Source organism: Varroa jacobsoni, unplaced genomic scaffold (assembly GCF_002532875.2).
Source record: "Varroa jacobsoni isolate VJ856 unplaced genomic scaffold, vjacob_1.0 scaffold_335, whole genome shotgun sequence".
In the NCBI taxonomy this organism is placed as follows: Eukaryota; Metazoa; Arthropoda; class Arachnida; order Mesostigmata; family Varroidae; genus Varroa; species Varroa jacobsoni.
In genome coordinates, this window is record NW_019213237.1 from 131,607 (window position 1) to 150,358 (window position 18,752).

General features: G+C 39.6%; 1 long non-coding RNA gene across 2 annotated transcripts; it reads right to left on the bottom strand.

Annotated features, from left to right (window-relative positions):
* Positions 1–3,368: 3,368 nt before the first annotated feature.
* On the bottom strand, positions 3,369–10,740 carry LOC111259465 (uncharacterized). Of its 2 annotated transcripts, none has more exons than XR_002679641.2 (3): positions 10,654–10,740; positions 9,304–9,412; positions 3,369–4,242 (listed from the first exon to the last, which is right to left on the bottom strand). It is a non-coding gene; the product is annotated as an uncharacterized LOC111259465 (long non-coding RNA). The 2 variants fall into 2 exon arrangements; XR_002679642.2 differs by having other exon boundaries at positions 3,369–4,247.
* Between the last annotated feature and the right edge of the window lie 8,012 nt (positions 10,741–18,752).

Consider the following 18,752-nt stretch of genomic DNA (forward strand, 5'->3'; position numbering starts at 1 on the left):
ATATATTCGAATATACTGCATCATTGAGACAGACTGAATAATTTAGCGTATAAAAATACTGCGACTCTACCAACTTAGTTTAAGGCAATTTGTGGACTAACACAAATTGAAATTATTTGTTTGTATATTGATGTATGTAATATATTGAATATATTTGAAACTTTTATACTTTTTTTTCAATAATTACCGGTAGAATTTGGATCGTAAAGGCATAAAGCGCAAGCTATGTCTCATCATCGTTCTAATTAATCCAAGAACCCTAACCAATCAGTTCAGCGTACAGATTGCAACGTCTAACCGTCGTACGGTTGGCTGGCGCGGGGGTCCTGGTTTTAAGAAACCGAAACAGGTGTATCAGCTGTCTGACTGTACCCGTTTGCATCTGATCTGAGACATGACTCAATACGAGTTAACGGGTACTTAAACAAGACGCAGTAAGAGTTATTTGTAAATTAGAAACAAATCGAATTTTAGATATCTATGATTAACTAACAAACCACTTAAATATTTAGGCTGATTCGACTACTCGAAGCAGTTCCTTCGTGGTGCCGACGTACTGAACCAAGGACCTAGTTTTAACCTAATAACATCATCGATTTTCACGATTTTTCCCGCAGTGGTAAACCTAAATATCTGAGACCTCTTGCTTTCTCTCAGTTGCAACTTCTCAGGCTGAACGCAATTCAATGCCATTCCGGGAAACCAAAAATCTGTGCGAAGTGTTTTCAACTGTCTCAAGCTTGTGTTCCTGTTTCTTTTACACCTTTGGATTCGGATCCAAGGCTCTCGTGTCGACGCCGTCTAAGTAGAACTTGCTTAGACTTATTATTGTGGTAACGTTCCAAAGCACATCCTTAGCGCGATTGCTATCTACTCTTACGTTAGTTGGCCGTCGGCCCTTGCTAGCATCTGGTCGGTTTCTCTTAGTTTCGACGACAAGTTTGTGGCTATTAGGAGCCAGCAAGTTACACGAAATACATTGCGCGGAAAATTAGGTTTGCTAACACTATGGCCGTAAGGATTTATTTAGAGTAGCATTGTCTAATATGCCGGATTCAACAGCAACGCATTTTTACAATGCAGGCCAGGACACAAAGAACCCCGATCCGATATGGGGAAGTCGGAATGGCAAGAGCAAAAAGTAAAATGAAGACCAACAGTAGTTTACATTGCAATGATGTTATTTTATGTATTTTAGTTCAGAATACAGGCTTGTTTCCAGCGGCAAAAAAACTTACGAGAATTAATCAGACTATCTATTGAAAAATGTATGATCGTTGTACGTTTGCTAATATATAATATAATAATATACATTTCTATACAAATAGAACAACACAGACACTTACTAGCTTAATGAACCGCGCTATTAAGGGCACCTTACTAGGAAAGAGAAGTGCCATCTAGAGTAAATACCAGAAACTTCATGCTAACGTTGGTCCTCATATAAACGTTATCTCTAAATAGTTTGGACGACAATGTTACTTCCGCATCTGCTTATGATTAGCTTTAAAGAAAGTACGCCATTCTCAGAAGGGTTGTGAAGTGGACAAGAAACATTCAACAGAGTACAAATAAAGTAATAACCCAAAATAAAAAAAACAAGTGATCAGAGTTAGTATACTTGGCGTATTTTCTAAGTCGTCTGTGTCTCATACATTCAAGACGCAGGCGAACCTACCCCATGTAGAACACGTATGTGAACTAAGTGTCCTGCTTCTAGTTTAAAATCGAATCAAAATGCGGAAGCGGTACATAGGATGAGTGTCATACGTAGCAGTTTAGGTGAGTCAGTGGTCGAGAAACCTAATACAAGGTTGTCAACTAGTAGCCAGCTCAACAGTTAAAAGAAGGAAGTGTAAGTTAACTAAGATGTGCCAGGACAGCGTTTGTCTAAATGGGCTGGGAACTAGGTAGCAGCCCAAACAGAAGCCGCTGGTGGCTAGAAAACACAAGAAAGATACCGACGAGATGTAATGCAACCAGCGAGGGTGCCGGGAGGGCAAGTCGTCGTGTTATAACGGCGTTGCTTTTGTTACGCTAGACTTGAAAGCTCTGGGTTCGGCTATAGCGGGTCGCACCAAGAAATAGTGCCGAGAAGCCGCTGACGGGACAGTCACCAGAGAGAAGGGCTGACAGTGGTTATGTATTTACTTCCTTGAAAGAAAAAGAAGATCGGGCCAGCCTGATCCAGAGACCACTAAGGGAAGAAGCTAAACTGACGGATATAGAACCCCTTACAAGGCGGACGAAAAAAAAGATTGTTGTGAGATGTTATGGCATCTCCGTGTAGCATCCAGCGTAAACGAAAAAATACATTCTTGTACACAGTGTAACTCGTCACTGTCTGTTTTGACGCCCAACAAATATTGTATTCTGTACTGACGACGATACGAAACTTAAACGATTTATACCTTTAGCAAAAAAAATCACCAAGCGTGTTATGGTATCGGTCAGTATTTCTGCAGAATAAACATCTTGAAAGTGGTACCGAAAGTAGATAGTCATGGACATCGCTGCCAAATTCAATACGGCATAACAGAGCACCCCCAAGGTCTGCACGGCGTTTATATCTTTACTATACGTTCTTACACATTTCTTCTGTGTGCTGTGAGTCTCGAGAGTACTCCGGTTATCCATGCATATAGGTTCCCCCCATCAGCATATAATGCTACAAACGAGTTCTCGTGGCATCTCTATGAAAAGAAGAGAAAATTTAATCTAATCTAGCCAGCCGGCACTCGATCCGATTTTGCGTCCTGTACCTCAGGCGTCTTATTTTCCGCTGTAGCTGTGAGGAAACTACTGTTGCCTACGTGCAGCACTAATTGATTGCGTTTGCGTGCCATCTAAATCCTACCATGAAGCGTCGCAAGGCACATTGTTCCGGGCTGAAAAGAAAGCTTATAAGTTAACCCGTCTAAACTGATAGGTTCGTACAAGTGAGAAGGATATTAAAGAAAATGTCTGTGAAGCGTAGCTTACTCAGCGTACGAGTCTGAAGAATGCATCGTAAATGGTTTGAGGTCTAAAGGGAATAATAGAAGGCACGACAGAATGTCATATAATATAATAACAAAAGAATAAAAATAATTACTATTAATATCAAAAATGAAGTATGTATGCAAAGAAACGCCTTAAATAAGGACCCACGTGTTCCTATTGGACACGAACAATATTGGTTACGTATTACCGGTAGCGTGAGGTGAAATCGATGACGTACGCCCTCAAAGTCGATTTGGAATGACTGAAGGCCTTGTCCTATCCGTTAATGCCAGAGCAGATTTAAACCTGTCTACAGCTGACGCCATATTCAATATTTGATTACCTGTATGAAATTACTAGGGCTCCCCCCAAACGAATAACCGCTAGATAATGTACCTAATTATCCGTAAAAGAATCAAGCTTTCACTTAACGGAATTAACAGCCATTCAAAGATAAGATTAATCACTTGAGTTGCAAGTTGGCGCTAAAGAATTTTTGATTCATTTTTCGACTGCGTTCAATGAGTTCAATCTGTTTCAATGTAAGATCGTTAAAAATAATCCCTCTTTATATATACCATCACATATTGCGGAATCGATCAGTTTTCAAGATGAAAGGCATAAGGCTATGATACTCTGTAAAAACACCTGTATTTTCGCCAGCGTGTGCACGGTCGTATAATGCGAAATGCCTTGTTTCTTATATTACATATCAAATGCGGAAAACAAACGTGACAGAATCTAGGACAGTCGTACAAATGTCCTTAAATAGGCTATTGACCCTCGTTCTTTGAAACTGTCAGTTATGATCAATCTATGTACTAAACAAGTCAGTATCGAGGCAGCCAGCGACGTAAGAAAATCAAAAAGTAGCAACAAACCAGGCGTCTGCATACATTTTCCAGCGCAGTCGTCGTAGGCCAGATTGATTTGGTATTCATGAAGTTTCCTAAATCTCACGAGCCTCCATAGAGTCTCCAGTGACAGTAGCAATGTTGAAAGTGTGCATTCCACCATTCCGGCAGTAGACACAACCTTGATCCGGGATGATTCTCACCCTAACCATACATGCACGCACAAACACCTAAACCCACGGAAGGCCGCTGTCGAAGGAATTCTGTCCGTATCATTCGACACGAGCTCAATGTTTAGTGAGGTTGTTACACCCATCAAAACAACATTGGACGAGGATAGAACTTGTTTGTTTTTCTTTGAGGCCTTGTAAAGCCTCTTGGCAGAACGTCGAATAACTGTTGCGAACTTTTCTGAAACAGAAACTAGACATGTTAAAATCATTACTTAATAAAGTGCAGTATTACGGCTGTATTATGACTGTGTAATTCAAATAAATTATGTATTCGACCATGCTTTGTCGAAGCGACTTTAAAAGGTAAAAGCATATACCACATGACACGTTTTATAATTGGTAGTATAAAACAAATAATCAGTTGTTCTTTACTCTTCTTCTTCTTTACTTTAGTCTCATACTCAAGGGAATTCACTGTATTGAGAAATATACATGCGTACAAAATAACGTCCCCTTGTCTGTCGAGCTTAGGAGAGTCGGCAAAGCTGTGGCCGCTTAACACCCTTTTTCGTATAAAATGTACTAGTTTTTTAGAAAAAAAAAATTCTCCAACTGTCGCTGTTAGAAGAGAAGTAAGCTTTTTTTCAGATATAACCATGCCACCCCTTTTTTTACTGCTCGAAACATTTACAAAATTCGAATTTTGGTAAATGAATTTTTCATTAACACGTCATAGGGTGTCATTCGTTTTCACAGTACGTTCATTTCTAACACTCGAACGTACAGACTGTCGCGAAGTACTAAGGTTATATGAATGCTTCGTACTGGAAGCCAGCCAGCCAGCCAGCCGTCTGTCCGATGGACTGCCTAACGGCGATACCGAACGTAAAACTCGAAACATAGAAGTTGTATGAACGCAGGAGTTGGAACCAGAGGGAGATTAAGCGGTCTAATTGAGAATCAACAATGTCCTTGAAACCTTTTGGTGTATATGCTCTACTAAGCAAAGCGAAACTATATTCTACGAACATAAAGCAGTACGATCAAAATGCAGAGTATCGATCAATGCTTTTTTTCTGTCGTCAACTCCGATGCTGGCTCAAGCACCATCACACCTTTGAAAAATTATGCGCGGCCCATCATCCGATCCTCCGACTATAAGACGATTATCGAAAAACGTGTCTTTCAGGGTGCAAAATCGTATGCGCCGTTTTTTTGTTGCTAGACTTATCATTATCGTTGGCGCTGGGTTTCCGTAAAGCTTTTATAGATGCTTTGTCTACCTACCATGAAAGCTAAAGCTTTCATTACTGAATCGTATAAAATATGTAAAATCCATCGGTGTCAAAGCAGCAAGCTCTGGCTTTTCAGCCAGCTTTTTCTAGCTTCGTTGTCCAAGCTACCGCTCCGATTGTTAAGAATACTCATGGCAATGAAGACCTATGTTATCTGTGGAAACAAAATTTGCCTTTACACATAAATATTCATACTACACATTTCGGTTAACCCAAAAGTGCGACAGGAGCCCTTCCTTCCTTCCTTCCCGGATATTTTTTGAATATGTCATTCTCAAAACATCATATGCAGGTGCTATTTCACAGTGGGCGGACATCTTGAACGCGTGTCAACATACGGCGTGTTTTCCCTCGCGATTTGGATGCCTGAGCCTTGGCTGGTTGTTAATGAACTGGCAGATGAAGTTGGCATATGCATCAGCGAGAATGTCGCGTTTTTACTAATAAGTTGGCTAAGTTGGCGGTAATTTTTCAGGCTATAGCAGACAGCCTGCCATAGCATGCTGAAGTGTAGCCAGCGCTGCCTGGTAAAAATTTACTCGATTTCGCCGAAGGCTTAGTTGGGAAGGTTGGTAACAGAGCAGGGGCAAATCGCAATATGCATGAAATTAGTTGACGTAAAACGTATAGCTTGATTATGGGCCAGCCTAAAGCTAGCTACATGCATTTAACGAGTTAGCAATTTTCCGATTTCGTAGGTTGAATGGTTAACATAACATGTTTGTTCCCGCGATAAGTTCCCCGTTATTTATGCATTAATTAAATCACTATCTCGCAACGGTAATTTTATAATAAATAAATAATTCGTAGGGTTTTTTTGTGTCTGTCACATAGCAATAACGATACTTTATTTAACATATGCTGAGCATGAGGGGTGTTGCATAGAGACAAATAAGAGTGATCACTGTACTGTTATCGTATTATGTACAATTACAGACAGTTATTATAGAGGTCCACAAATCGTCAATTGAAATTTGCCCTACGTTCGAGATCCTCAAGCCTGAGCATTTGTAGAATGTATGTTTTTCTATTTCATATCTTGTTTCTGGTAGGATGAATCGGCTTTAAAATATACTTGTAAATGATTTTTAGATTTCCTAAATCTTTAGCAAACCGTTGCGTCACGTTTGGCTAAAAAGTGAGCCATATCATTGTCCTCATTGTCAGGATACTTCGTCCAGAAAAAAATTGTTCCATTTTTAAATATGTAATCGCGCCAAAACGAGTCTAGTCTACCTGGCTTAACTGACTAACACTACATCCACCACCTTTCAGCAAAAACTGCCGAAATCTAGCGGAAGACAAATGACACATATTGTTGCCAAGGTGCCTGCCCCACATAATGTAATGGCAATTGTGCAATAAACAGTAGATTAATTTATCCAAATATATTATCTTGAGCTCAAAACACATGCAGACGAGAGACTGCTACGCGGACGAAGCAATCCCTTGTGCTTTATTCGGCGTAAAATGGACTACTGTTTACAATAATGGAAATGTTTACACGCTTATCGCGACATTTCTATGCCAATCCCACTGCAGTGGCGCGTTTTTCAAAAAATACAAATATTGGTACTGTGCTATAATAATACCTTAAAATAATAAAACAAACACTTTTTCGTCTGCAATGTCGATTTACACACATCCTGAACCTAATCCACATTGAACAGAAGAGACGTTTAAAGAGAACGCCGACTTCTGCCGCTTAGAATCGCGCTGGAAATTGTTAACTATCAAGTTTTAGCTATCAAAGATTTCAACTGCTTTAAATGTTGCAGAGTTTACATGTGCTAGTTAAAAGTCGTGACCTAAACAGCGTCTATATCCAGCGGCTTGACTGTTCGCTAAATTTTAGAGCACAGGTCGTAACGGAACCGCTCACGAACTTCACTTAGAAAAGCTAAGTGAGGTACGTGGGCGTTCGGTATCATTGGGCGGTACTGCTACAAATTCCCTATGGTCTGATGAACAGAGAATGGTCTGGAGTTCTTCAGAAGAACCGCCGTTGCAAGAGAGAGGGAGAAAGATAGGGAAAGGGAATCGTAAGCAACACTGTTAGCTCTTCCTTCGAAAACACTTTACATTAGGCGGCAACAACAAGCATTAGGGCTCCATTGTAACTGTCGCTGATGAATAGGGATGCTATGAACATGCATCCCAACCACATCTTGAACCTATTGGCCCCATTGACAGCTACAAAAATATAATGCCAACACAAGCGATAATAAAATGAAGGCAACGACAACAGGCTTAAGCATGGCGCCTCCAGAAACTGCCACGTCCATAATACTAGCTACAAAGGCTTTTTTGTTAAAACAGTCCCTGTAAGATATATCATAAATAGCAGATATTCAAGCCAGTGCTGGTAGAAGTCTGAGGATCGAACGATGGCGCTGCCTCCAATCAGGACAAAAAAAAAAAAAAAAAAAAAAAAAAAAGAGAGAGACAAGTTGATTTAGTCGGAACTACGGTGCATCACGGAGAATATAAGGACTAGCCTTGTCAATCAGCAGAACGTAGCAGTCCATGCTGGTGGATAGCCGAAATTATTTGTCCCTATCGGAAATTGCTTTTCAACGTTCATGAACTTTCATTTGATTCACTGCGTGTTTTATCACATTAGATTTAAGCGTTTGTGTCTTTAACTTTACAATTTGATAGCTATTAAAAAAACTGGAACTTAACCGAAATATACTATTGCATCATTACAACTGTAGTCGTTACATAGTAGGATGTGCTAGCTTTAACCGTGTAATCAAGAGACTAGTAGGTTTAGTAGGTTGCATATATGTGTGCAAGATATGTTGTAACGAGATCCCCGGGCCGGAGAAGTAAATGGTATTCACTAGCCCTATATTGCATTTATTCTAAGAATTTACTGTCTAAAAAAACTTCAAATTGGAAAACCTTGTATAAAATAGACCTCTTTTACTATAGATGGCTTCTACGAAGACTGACTTCCGTCTCTTAGCAACATTGACAGTACTAGCGAAATACGAAAAAAAAACTGATCCTCAGATATGTAACAGCGATATGGATTCCCCCTTACTATTTTTTATGCCTATTTTAGGCGACTGCTTCACCCCGCGGGATTTTTTGTACCTTTGCCGAACGCCAGCGCGTTTTACACAACGCATACGCTGAACCCGAAAAACGCTCAACAGCTAATCATTGAAAAAAAAACAGTTGAAACGGTGTCCATAAAACTTAATTTTGATGCTGTTTGAAATTTAACAAGCACACAGCCAAACAGACGCCTGCTAACAACAACAAAAACTTGTGATCAGTGTTTTTCTATCTACCGTTCAATGTTGTCTGTTTTCTAATAACGTGCATATTCGTCATTCGAATTTTTTTTTGTCGATGAATAATCTGAGTACAATAATTCTAGTTTGTGTGGTTAGTTGTTTAGTCCAAAAATGCCATGCACCTTAATGGATTTTACTGTTGTTTGAAAATGACAGCTAACGCTCCATCGTAGCATAGTGAATTTGTAAGAATGAGAAATAATAAAGTACTGTGTATACGAGGGCATTTATCTTAAACTGCCGCATTGACTTTTTGGCGTTGACACTTTCTGATGTGTAGGCCGCTATCACAAGCGACAATTGTATCTCTCGGTTTTTTGGATCATTTACAGACATTTTTAGAACATTGCATTTTGCTGATCGATTTTATCATTCTATCCTGAGGCCTTCAAGAGCGTACACGCATGATCCAGACCGAAAACTGAAACTGGAATTTACTTTACATAGGACAACAAGGGATAGCAACATCTTGCGTCCATTCCGATTAAGTTAGTTGAAAAAAATCAGAAGAAAACCGGGGTTTATTACAAGTCCATCACTAGATGCCACTCAATGACGCCCAAATTATCCAGTGCTCAAATCAGCCTAAGGCGATGATCTAAATATGTTTGTAGGGATGGAAAACAAGGTTTGTCAATCATGTTGTCATGATTTCCCCCATGACCTTAATAGGTATAGTCGATAATAATACCTTTGCGCATTGTGAAAGACATTCGAGGTTCCATCCATGTTGTCTGTGGACGTGCGACCCCGCTATACTTGAACTTTCTGCCTTCAAACGCAGCTGGCTAATAGAGCTCCTAGGCAATCGTCATGGAAAACAATTTAGACAAATAAAGTTAACAAAATTGCTAATGGCACATACGTTATATTTTATATATTGGGCATCCAGCTGAATTTGTAATGTGTGGTTCGGTAATGAAAACTAGATGAATCGCGACGACCGGATAGTCGTTTTAGGAGGGCCTTTGATACACCTCTATTGCTTATGTGCCTTCGTAGCACACCTCTCCAAGGCGTCCTCGTTCATTAATGACAAAGTCTCAGGACGCAGTCAGATCTAGACAACTCAAACATCAAATTTGACTTAATATTGCCCGCATTAGAAAGACGAAAAAAAGATCTCTTGCTATATTCTAAAAGGAACGCGTCCTATCGTTTGGTAGATTATATAGTCTGTAGAAATATTTATACCTACTGATCGAGGAATTCTCAAAATCTTGGAAGAAAAATGCATGCATACTGAATGAAGAACTGAATCAATCAAGAAGCAGCACATTTATAGGAATAAAAGGAAAAGTTGGAAAATTCTATACGTATGTGTGAATAAAATCTGAGATCATATGATTTTCTAACGGCATGATTACTTATGAACTAAATACAAACACATATAAACGTTTATGAAAGAATGTATTATTATGTCCAAATAAATCATCTAAGTAACAAATCAAGTAAAACATGACATTTAGCCGCGTATGTAGTGATGAGCTTCCTAGTATACTACATTCTATTATGATGCCAAAAAACTACCAGCAGATAGTTAGCATTATACAGTCGAGGCGCTTATTTATCGTTCACTTACTGAAATGAATCATTTAATTAAGTATTATAATACGTGAAGAGGAAAACCGATGTCATATTTGAAATCGACCTTGTACAAAAAAAAATGTGATTGCCCCGCTGCAATCAAAACTGGGCAAGGTGAAGACCACCTCGTATAATTTACACATGCGAAAGGATAAGAGGAAAGTAAACGTATAAACACCTGAAAAACAAACTCAAAAACTATGGGGCGCTACACTTACACACATGTTAAACACACGAAATAAGCAATTGGCTTATTTTACGTGCTCGATCTACCATTTGGCTATACTCCTCTATTTCAGGTCACCTCTCTGCTGGTGACTGATCCCGATCGTTTAAATGGAATTGTCTCCTCACAGGGGATCTTGCTAGATTAATTGAAAGAGTGTGGTTAGAGCTAAAAAAAAGTCCTTGCTGGAGTAAGAGGTAGGAGCACAGCCCCTTTTGACAATATTACCTTTTTTTCGGGCATTCTCTCCGGTCTGTCCGTTTCTAGGCTGTGCCGTTCAGCCTGGAATGTCAGGTCCAGAGCCGTAGGTTTCAGTAAAGTTGATTGTGCGCGGACGTTCGCTCAACTTCTACACGCAAAAAAGACATGTACCAAGTTACCATGTCATGGACGACAACAACAACAACATATTTTCTTCACCTGCCTGTTTTTGCAGGCAGCTGTCAAATTGTCACATATTTCAGCCCTTCGTTCGCCACTTCCCTTAGCGCTTGGACAAATAAATGATTAAGCGTGAATAAATCTCTGTCAAAAAAAACTCGGAAGCACAGGAATGATCTATGTCGAGCATTTTAAATACGTTAGGTTAAAACGTACAAGCGAACAATAATTTTTGTTCTATCAGGCTGGATTGAGATCCATAGAATACAACTATCTTATGTATAATATAATGACGGTTGTATACTGAAGACAAAAAATTGACAAACATTGGAATAAGATAAAGTGTTCATTTGCCAAGTTACATGGCTGCAGTGAAACCTAAGATACTATACAGTAAAACTACGATAACTAAATTAGTATACATAGGGGGTGAATAGCATCGAAATTGGCACTGTGAAAATAACCACTAAAAATCATGAATCGTAATAAATGGGGACGTTTGAGGATAACTGCCCCCCCCCCCCCCACTAACAAATAAGATAGTAGGGAAAATGGGTTTCATATGATCCAAAGTTAATGCTGCACCGAATAGAGTATTTGTTCATCGCTTATGAAAAGCTGAATACATGGTTAACCGTTGAGCTTGGCGCCGGGAAGTGCGTTCAGAAAGAGTTCAATTTCGGATTATTTTCGGGTCTTGGTAGAAACGTCGATATTAAAGAAAGGAATGTCTGGGACTACCATCCAGTAGACCAGTGTGTACCAGATCTGAGCATGTCTTACTAGATCATGTACTCCAATACATACCGTTTCTGCTAACTAGGCGATTACTCGTTATGAGCGAACGCAGTTTCTTGGCGAGAAGTTCTAACGTATTTGTTACGCCTAATTTTGGAACCTAATTTACCTAACGTATATGGTACAGTACTGGGTTATAGAGAGTAACAATTGGATTGCACTTATTTCGATTTCTCAAAAACTATTAACAGAGCAAAACACCGAACATTGTTCCACTGCATGGGTTGAATAAATTTACCAGGTCATGGGTTAAAGGGGATATTTGAAAAGTCGGATTTTTTTTATTGATTACTTTATGGAATGTCTGTCACACAGGAAATTGTAGATTTAATATCAAACTCGAAAGGCATTTATCAGAGATAGAAGGCAGCTTAAAAGGCTGAGAATTTCATACATTATTGTCACTCACCGTTGAGTAGATGGATCGTCGCCATGCGGACAAATACATATAAAGTAATAATTTCTATAACATAAAAATATCGGACATGTATTTTTTGCCGGCATAGAGAGAAGGGACGGGATGAACGCTGCGGTGCATTGTTGTATAGCTATCTATTGCGTTAGGCGTTGACGGCTTATGTCTTCCTTACACCATCAATTACGTTTCTATACGACGCATGTAGACGCATTGTAATCAAAGGACAGACCACTGAGACGCGGGCAACAGGGACGAAACGCAAGCAGCAGACGAACGGCAGCGGTTGTCCGGGTAGCAAGGACGTTGCTGATTGTTGATTCGACCGTGCCGACAAAGTGTGGCCCAGTTAAATCTAACGGCAAGTTAATCCGAGTATTAACCCAATTGAATAGTTTAACAAAGTTGTAGATAACGTAGAGACGCTTGTCAAGCAATGACGTATTTATTGTACGCTAAACGCTTACGCAGATCGTATATCGATTCAGACCAGTCCCACACGTAGTATTTTTGCGATACAAAAAAAAGATACTCAATAGATCATTATCGATAAAATGGTCATTTTACATGCGAGGAAGCATTGGAACGGTTAATAGTAAGGGAGGCCCGCACTCCACTTCGAAATCTCGCAGACCCTCTATCAGTAAACCGAAATCGTCAGTATATGAAGTATGGGAGAACAACTGTCCATTTCGGATGAAACTAACAATATCGTTTTCTTTTACATGAGCAATAAATAAAAGAGCTGGTTAGTTTTCTCGGCGTCTAGTGGATCTAGGCTTTATTTGGTACGTATTGCTTTTAAAGTGCTAAAATCCGCCTGACCGAAAGCTATATCACTGTCTACATTCGCTTTGGTTTCCGCAATCTTTTAAGGTACCTATGTTCCCTGAATTTCAGCTGGATAGTTCGCCAAATTTTCGAGGCTATCGAGAGAACTTAAGCGAATTATACGACAGGGGAAGATTAATTATATATACACGTATATAAGAGAAAAAACATATCTAGTTGGTGTCGCAATAATAAACTGAGGCTTTTTTGCGAGCAAGGATGATAAAAATAAAAAGTAGGAAGTTTGCAATTTGCAGGGTATATTCGTAATCAATGCGGTTTGTGGTAAAGTGGCTACAGAACTAGTAAACTAGATTTACTGCTCGTCATGGACCTAGCTTCAATGGCGTATAGTTATTTTGATAGACATACCAATACGGCGTTTAGGTTCAGTGAGAGGTTGAGCCACAAGCGTACATTTGGCATAGCGGCAACGCGTCCATTATAGGCCCCGTCCTCAGGACTCTCGAAAAGTAATTAAGTTGGCTCCTTTGAAGGAGCACCGTGTCTACAGACTAAAAACAACTAAAAATATTTAAAAGCGTTTGAATCAATTGCAGTATGCTGAATTAGCTATTGCCCATCCAAGAGGGCCAACCAGATCACTAAATCAGCTAAAGAACAGCTTTGGCCCTATAGGCCCGATAGTCAATTGCTTGGGATATGTGAAACACTAGTATGTATAAAGTAACATAAAAGACAAGATCAGACCACTTGAAGTTTGCAGCATCACATTTCAACGTGACCTTCAGGCTCATCAGGCGGAACTGACTTCGTAGTCCCTTTGTCTAATATGTGGAGTCGGCAGGAAACTCAGAACGGATATAGTTTTAAAAATACTACCTATTTGTTCGTCTCGAGTGTTCTGGTTGCCTGCGGCGACAGGTTTTCTAAGCAGAACTCCGCTAGTCGATTATTTTTTGAACAAAGCTATGACATTTTATATAGCTTCATGAAGCTCTATGAAAAGCATTTGAATACCTGACGGCTGATGGAGTGATGTGGAATTGTGTCATCTAATTATCAATCAAATAAATAATCTACATCTTCAAGGGACTCCGCATAGACCTGGAGCAGAAATAGATTTCGTTCTGTACTACGGATGCAGTAAGCGAGTACATTTGTGTACAGTAAATGTCCGCATTTGTATGGAGACCAGCTTTGATATGATTTATTTTCAAGTTACTGAAGTGATTTTAAGCAGTTTTACTCTAATTCTCTCTCCCTTTCATAGTCGATATTACAACATTCTATAAGAAACTACTTCTTTTTTTATCGGCAACAGCATACAAAGCAAAACATCAATCGGTTGCTGTAACGGAACTAGAGCTGAAAATGACGCTTTGTCTTTGCCCCTTTTCTTTTATGAAGAAAATGGACGACTTATGAAATTCTGTTCGTGTTATTTGCTTTCGTTTTCTTGTGTGGGTGTCGCGCTGTTGCAGTTTGATGGAGTTTAATGAACAAGGGCAAACGTATATCAAAGTGTCCCTGATGTAAGGCGGAGCCGAAAAGAGCAGGCAGAATAAGTTTGTTTATTACACGTGTACGACTAACTATGAGATAAAAAACAACCCATAGCAAGATGGAGTCGCGTTATTTCGGTTAGTCACTTTAGCTTCCCTTTATTTGTTTCGACTGGACCATCGAGTCAATTAAACACGCACCGCAGCATAGTTTCGGACACGCCAAGGACATTCAGGTTCGTCAGTTTGCAGCCTGTCCTTCTTCTTGCCTCGCAGTCCTCCCGAGCTCTCAGCCGTTTTCTTTCTCTCCTGACTTTATAATATGTCGCCATAGTCGACACCATAGTCCATGTTATCTATGTGCCATCCTCTTTTTGTTCGTGAATCGCCAAGCGTCGTCCTCGGCGTATCTTCGTTCGAAACGACACAGGCGGAGCTACGGCCGGCCAGCCATGCTCTCGCATTATCTTACAATGCCATACTTGGTTCTTCGCATTCGACAACGAAGAAACTTCACAATGGACCGGGACGTCAACTGTTGCTGATGTCACGGTAACGGGTTCCTATGACGCGGAGATCGCAGCTTTCTCTGCTTATTCAGGAATAGCTATTACCCATATCATGTAAGTCACATGCGTAGCAAGACCAGAATGGCGGGGCTAAGCGTACCGCTTACATAGCATGATAGAATGAGCTATCTTTGGCCTGTTCAACTTCGGCTTCGTGCACCTCGTCTGAACAAATAGCCTACGTCTTTAGTAGAAACAAACACTGGCCAGAGGCATGAAGGACGAGGAGGCGACGGCAAAGGAAAATGTGGTCAACACAGGCAATTAGGTGACAGTGGAAAAAATAGCGAAGTGACAGTGACGACAAAAAAAATTCTTAAACTTGAGGAAAACTTGCTACAACGGGAAAGGTCGAGGCGTATTAAAAGGCTGCAGTGTTAGTCTCATATAGGCATTTTCACATGCATCCATATCATTTGTTAGTAATTTAGAAGGTAATCCTAAACACTAAGTGTCATCATTTTCAAGTCTACGGCTCCTTTCAACACGAAAACGTATACCTTCTATCAGCGCCGTTAAATAATACTGAATATATATACCGGTAACTTCTAGGTGCGTAGATAACGTGGTGGGCTCAAAAAGAAGGGCCAGAGCATAAAGTTATTTTTATATGTATATCACATCGCTCGTATATATACAAATAGTGACGAAGCATATGAGGTTAATAGTTGCTTGCAGATTGGGTTTAACCCAGAATTAACTTGGCACACAAAAATACATTGTGTTAGACAAAATCGACTAAATCGAAATACCTGCACCAGTTTTTTCCGTGCGTAGAATTCGAGAAATGTTGTCTAGGTGTTCCTAATCTGACAGAGGCGACCTTCGTTTTCGCTGCTTGAACATTTACAGCGTCGGCTAGCCATTAATTCACCGTTATGGAACGAGCTCAAACAAACCCACTAAGATGCCGAAGGTATTGCGATACCTGGCGCAAAAGATGTCACAGTACCGCTTGTCTTTCCATAGCATCTGCTCTAGTGTACAGGTCGCACAAGAACAATTGTACAGCATCCACTGCGTAGTTTACTTTAAGTAAATTATATTTGCTATTAAACAAGTTGTTGTAGATGAACATGCGAACATTTTTAAATATCCTACTATATAAAAATATACTACAGAGTACCCAAGCTCTATCGAATGCTTTAAAAAAATTGATAAATTACTATTGCAAGGGTTAATGCCAGCAACAGGGTGTTCTTAAATAGTACTCTAAATTTCAAGTAGATTCTTGTTCTAAAAAAAGTGGACTGTGCGGATTTTAAATGATAAGCAAGGCCACAGAATGTCCTAGATTTTGTAGCGAAATTGCATATTTGGTCCAAAACATAGAGGGACACTTCTTGTTCGTGACTTGTTCCTTTGCTAACCTTCGTGTGTTAAAGCCTTCCGACCAGTCAAATTAGACCTTGATCGAATAGTTATTATTATTTAACATTTGAACTCATTTAGACATTGACAGTAAATAGAAGGCCGATTTTAAAATGAAACGTTGAGAAGAACTTAACGTGTTAATCATAGTCCTCGTACCATTTTGATCGTTTTGAACCAGTTTGATCTAGTCAGGCCATATACACAGCAGATTTACTCGTCATCGTGGGTCCGACGATCTTCTCTTTAGATAGAACGCTGTCCACCTAATATCGGCATCCTAGTTCATATATTATCATTTATTTACAAAACTGGCACATTTACCTTCAAAGTTTATAGCGCCTTATATGTCACTACGTAAGGGGTTCATTTGTTGAATCGCATTATTTTCGCGACTAGTTTTCGTCGTAAAGCAATTTATGTCTAAATTAAGAGAAAATGTGAACTTCTCTGGTCTCCAGGTTACCTCCAAACAACTACATTTAGCTTAGGTAAGCAACTAGGTTAGGAAGTGCTCCCTATGCTCGACCCTCCACGACTGGAGATGACTTATTGAATATTGCCGCTAAAATTGCTACATTACATAAAACACAAATATTTTGTAACTTAATCTTTCGAAGAGTTGTGCGCGTACTTTCCCTTGCAAATCCTTATAGAGACGATGGCACTTTTATATCAGCCTTTCAAAGGAGGAAATCATGTAACAGGTAAAACCTATAAAAATCGTCTGTTTATGTATGTGTTAGGTCGGCTTATCTCGGTAACCGTTTTGCGACGGTTACCGAGATAAGGTTACCGAGACGTTACGACGTTTACGGGCCACTAGCTTTCCAAATTTCGAATACTCTGCAGCGATAATTTTTCGATCGTTATAGCGGAAGTGGCATTTGTAAATTAACTGACGTTTGCCTATAACGTAATGCTGGCATGTCATCGCTGAAAATCGAATCATGATGCATAGCTGGTATCATAGTGAAGTCTTCCGAGCGGTCTTGATGTTAGTTATCTTGCTTTCGGCCTAATTTTTGACAGAGTAGTATATATGTGTGTGACTGAATTTAGAAAAGCTCATCTTGGCTATAAAGCGTGTTCCGCTTGAGCGTTAAGGGTGAGCCTTTAATTTTAAAAACAATTGTCCCTATTCTTTATAATAACCATCAACAAATGGTGAAGCTAATGCAAACGGGAACACTATGATCGGACATACCGCATACGGCGAGCGTCTAGAATATGTCGCTACTATTCATTCGTTCGTTCCTCGCAGACACCGGACACTTGCCTATGCAGATAATTGATAATTATTACTACTTAATAATATACATGTATATAAAAATTAATATAATAAAAAATAATAATATATATATAGAAACATTGATTTTATAAATGGATTCTTAAAGTTCAAGAGGTAGAAAGCGAAAGCTATGGGAGTGAAGACGATTTAGAAGTACTGGCCAGCTATTTATATTCCTTGTCTAAAGCGACAGTGCAGATGTTGGTCTAATTATCTATATGGATATTTAGGATGCTGTTTGTTAGGCAAATCAGTTGTCCCATATATGTATATACAAGATTTGGTTTATGTACTTATATATGTATAAGTGCATAAAATTACATACATAAACTACATATGACTACGCTCGGTAGCCGAAACATAAAAACGTACAGTGCGTGAAGAATATAATGAAGCTATTCATAGGACTATAGTCAATACATTCAGGCTTAAAACGCATCGCGACCATCGTTGACCATTAACTCCAATGAATGCAATTTGGGAATAGGTGCAAACAACAGAGCACATAGAAACGTAACGTGCCACCATCGTTGCTTACGTGACATACGCTTGGTAAAAGTTTATTTATACTTGGCCACGACTGCATGCAAATGTAATAAATCGTAGCCTGATTCAGCTATTTACGCACTATGTGTAGTATGTTTCGAACCTTTGATCTGGCTTCCACCGTTAGACGAAGTGCGCTTAGGTCCTCTTTCAAATTTAAGAATTTTTTTCCATAGCTGACCTTCACCTAATTTTTCAGAACTCGGTTCTAGTACGTGTGCTTTCCGATTAATCGGGACCGAAGGGTTGACAAATCGGCGTACCCGTTTGCCTCAAACATTTGACGGGGTGGGGAGCTTAATACGAAATATCTGAAAAAAAGAGAACAGGGGAAAAGTTATCATCCTGTTAATTGGCTTTCCTGTTGCTTAGCTTTATACTGGATGAGAGAGTATGTTACTGCTTGCATTCGGACCCAGATCATGGCAACAATCAGATTTAATACGAAATAGAGGATTTCTCTTGGTCAGCAATGGTTCCTATTTAGTTGCTGGCATTCTCACTGCTAAATTAGGGAGCTAATTATATAGGGTTAAGCAACAATAATATCCAGGTGGAGTCTTTCTTGTTGGTGACTAACAAATAAAGTATTCCAGTTGAGCGGTTAGTATCACGTTTATTAAACAGTATAGCGTACCTTACCGTGCGCAGTGAAGCGT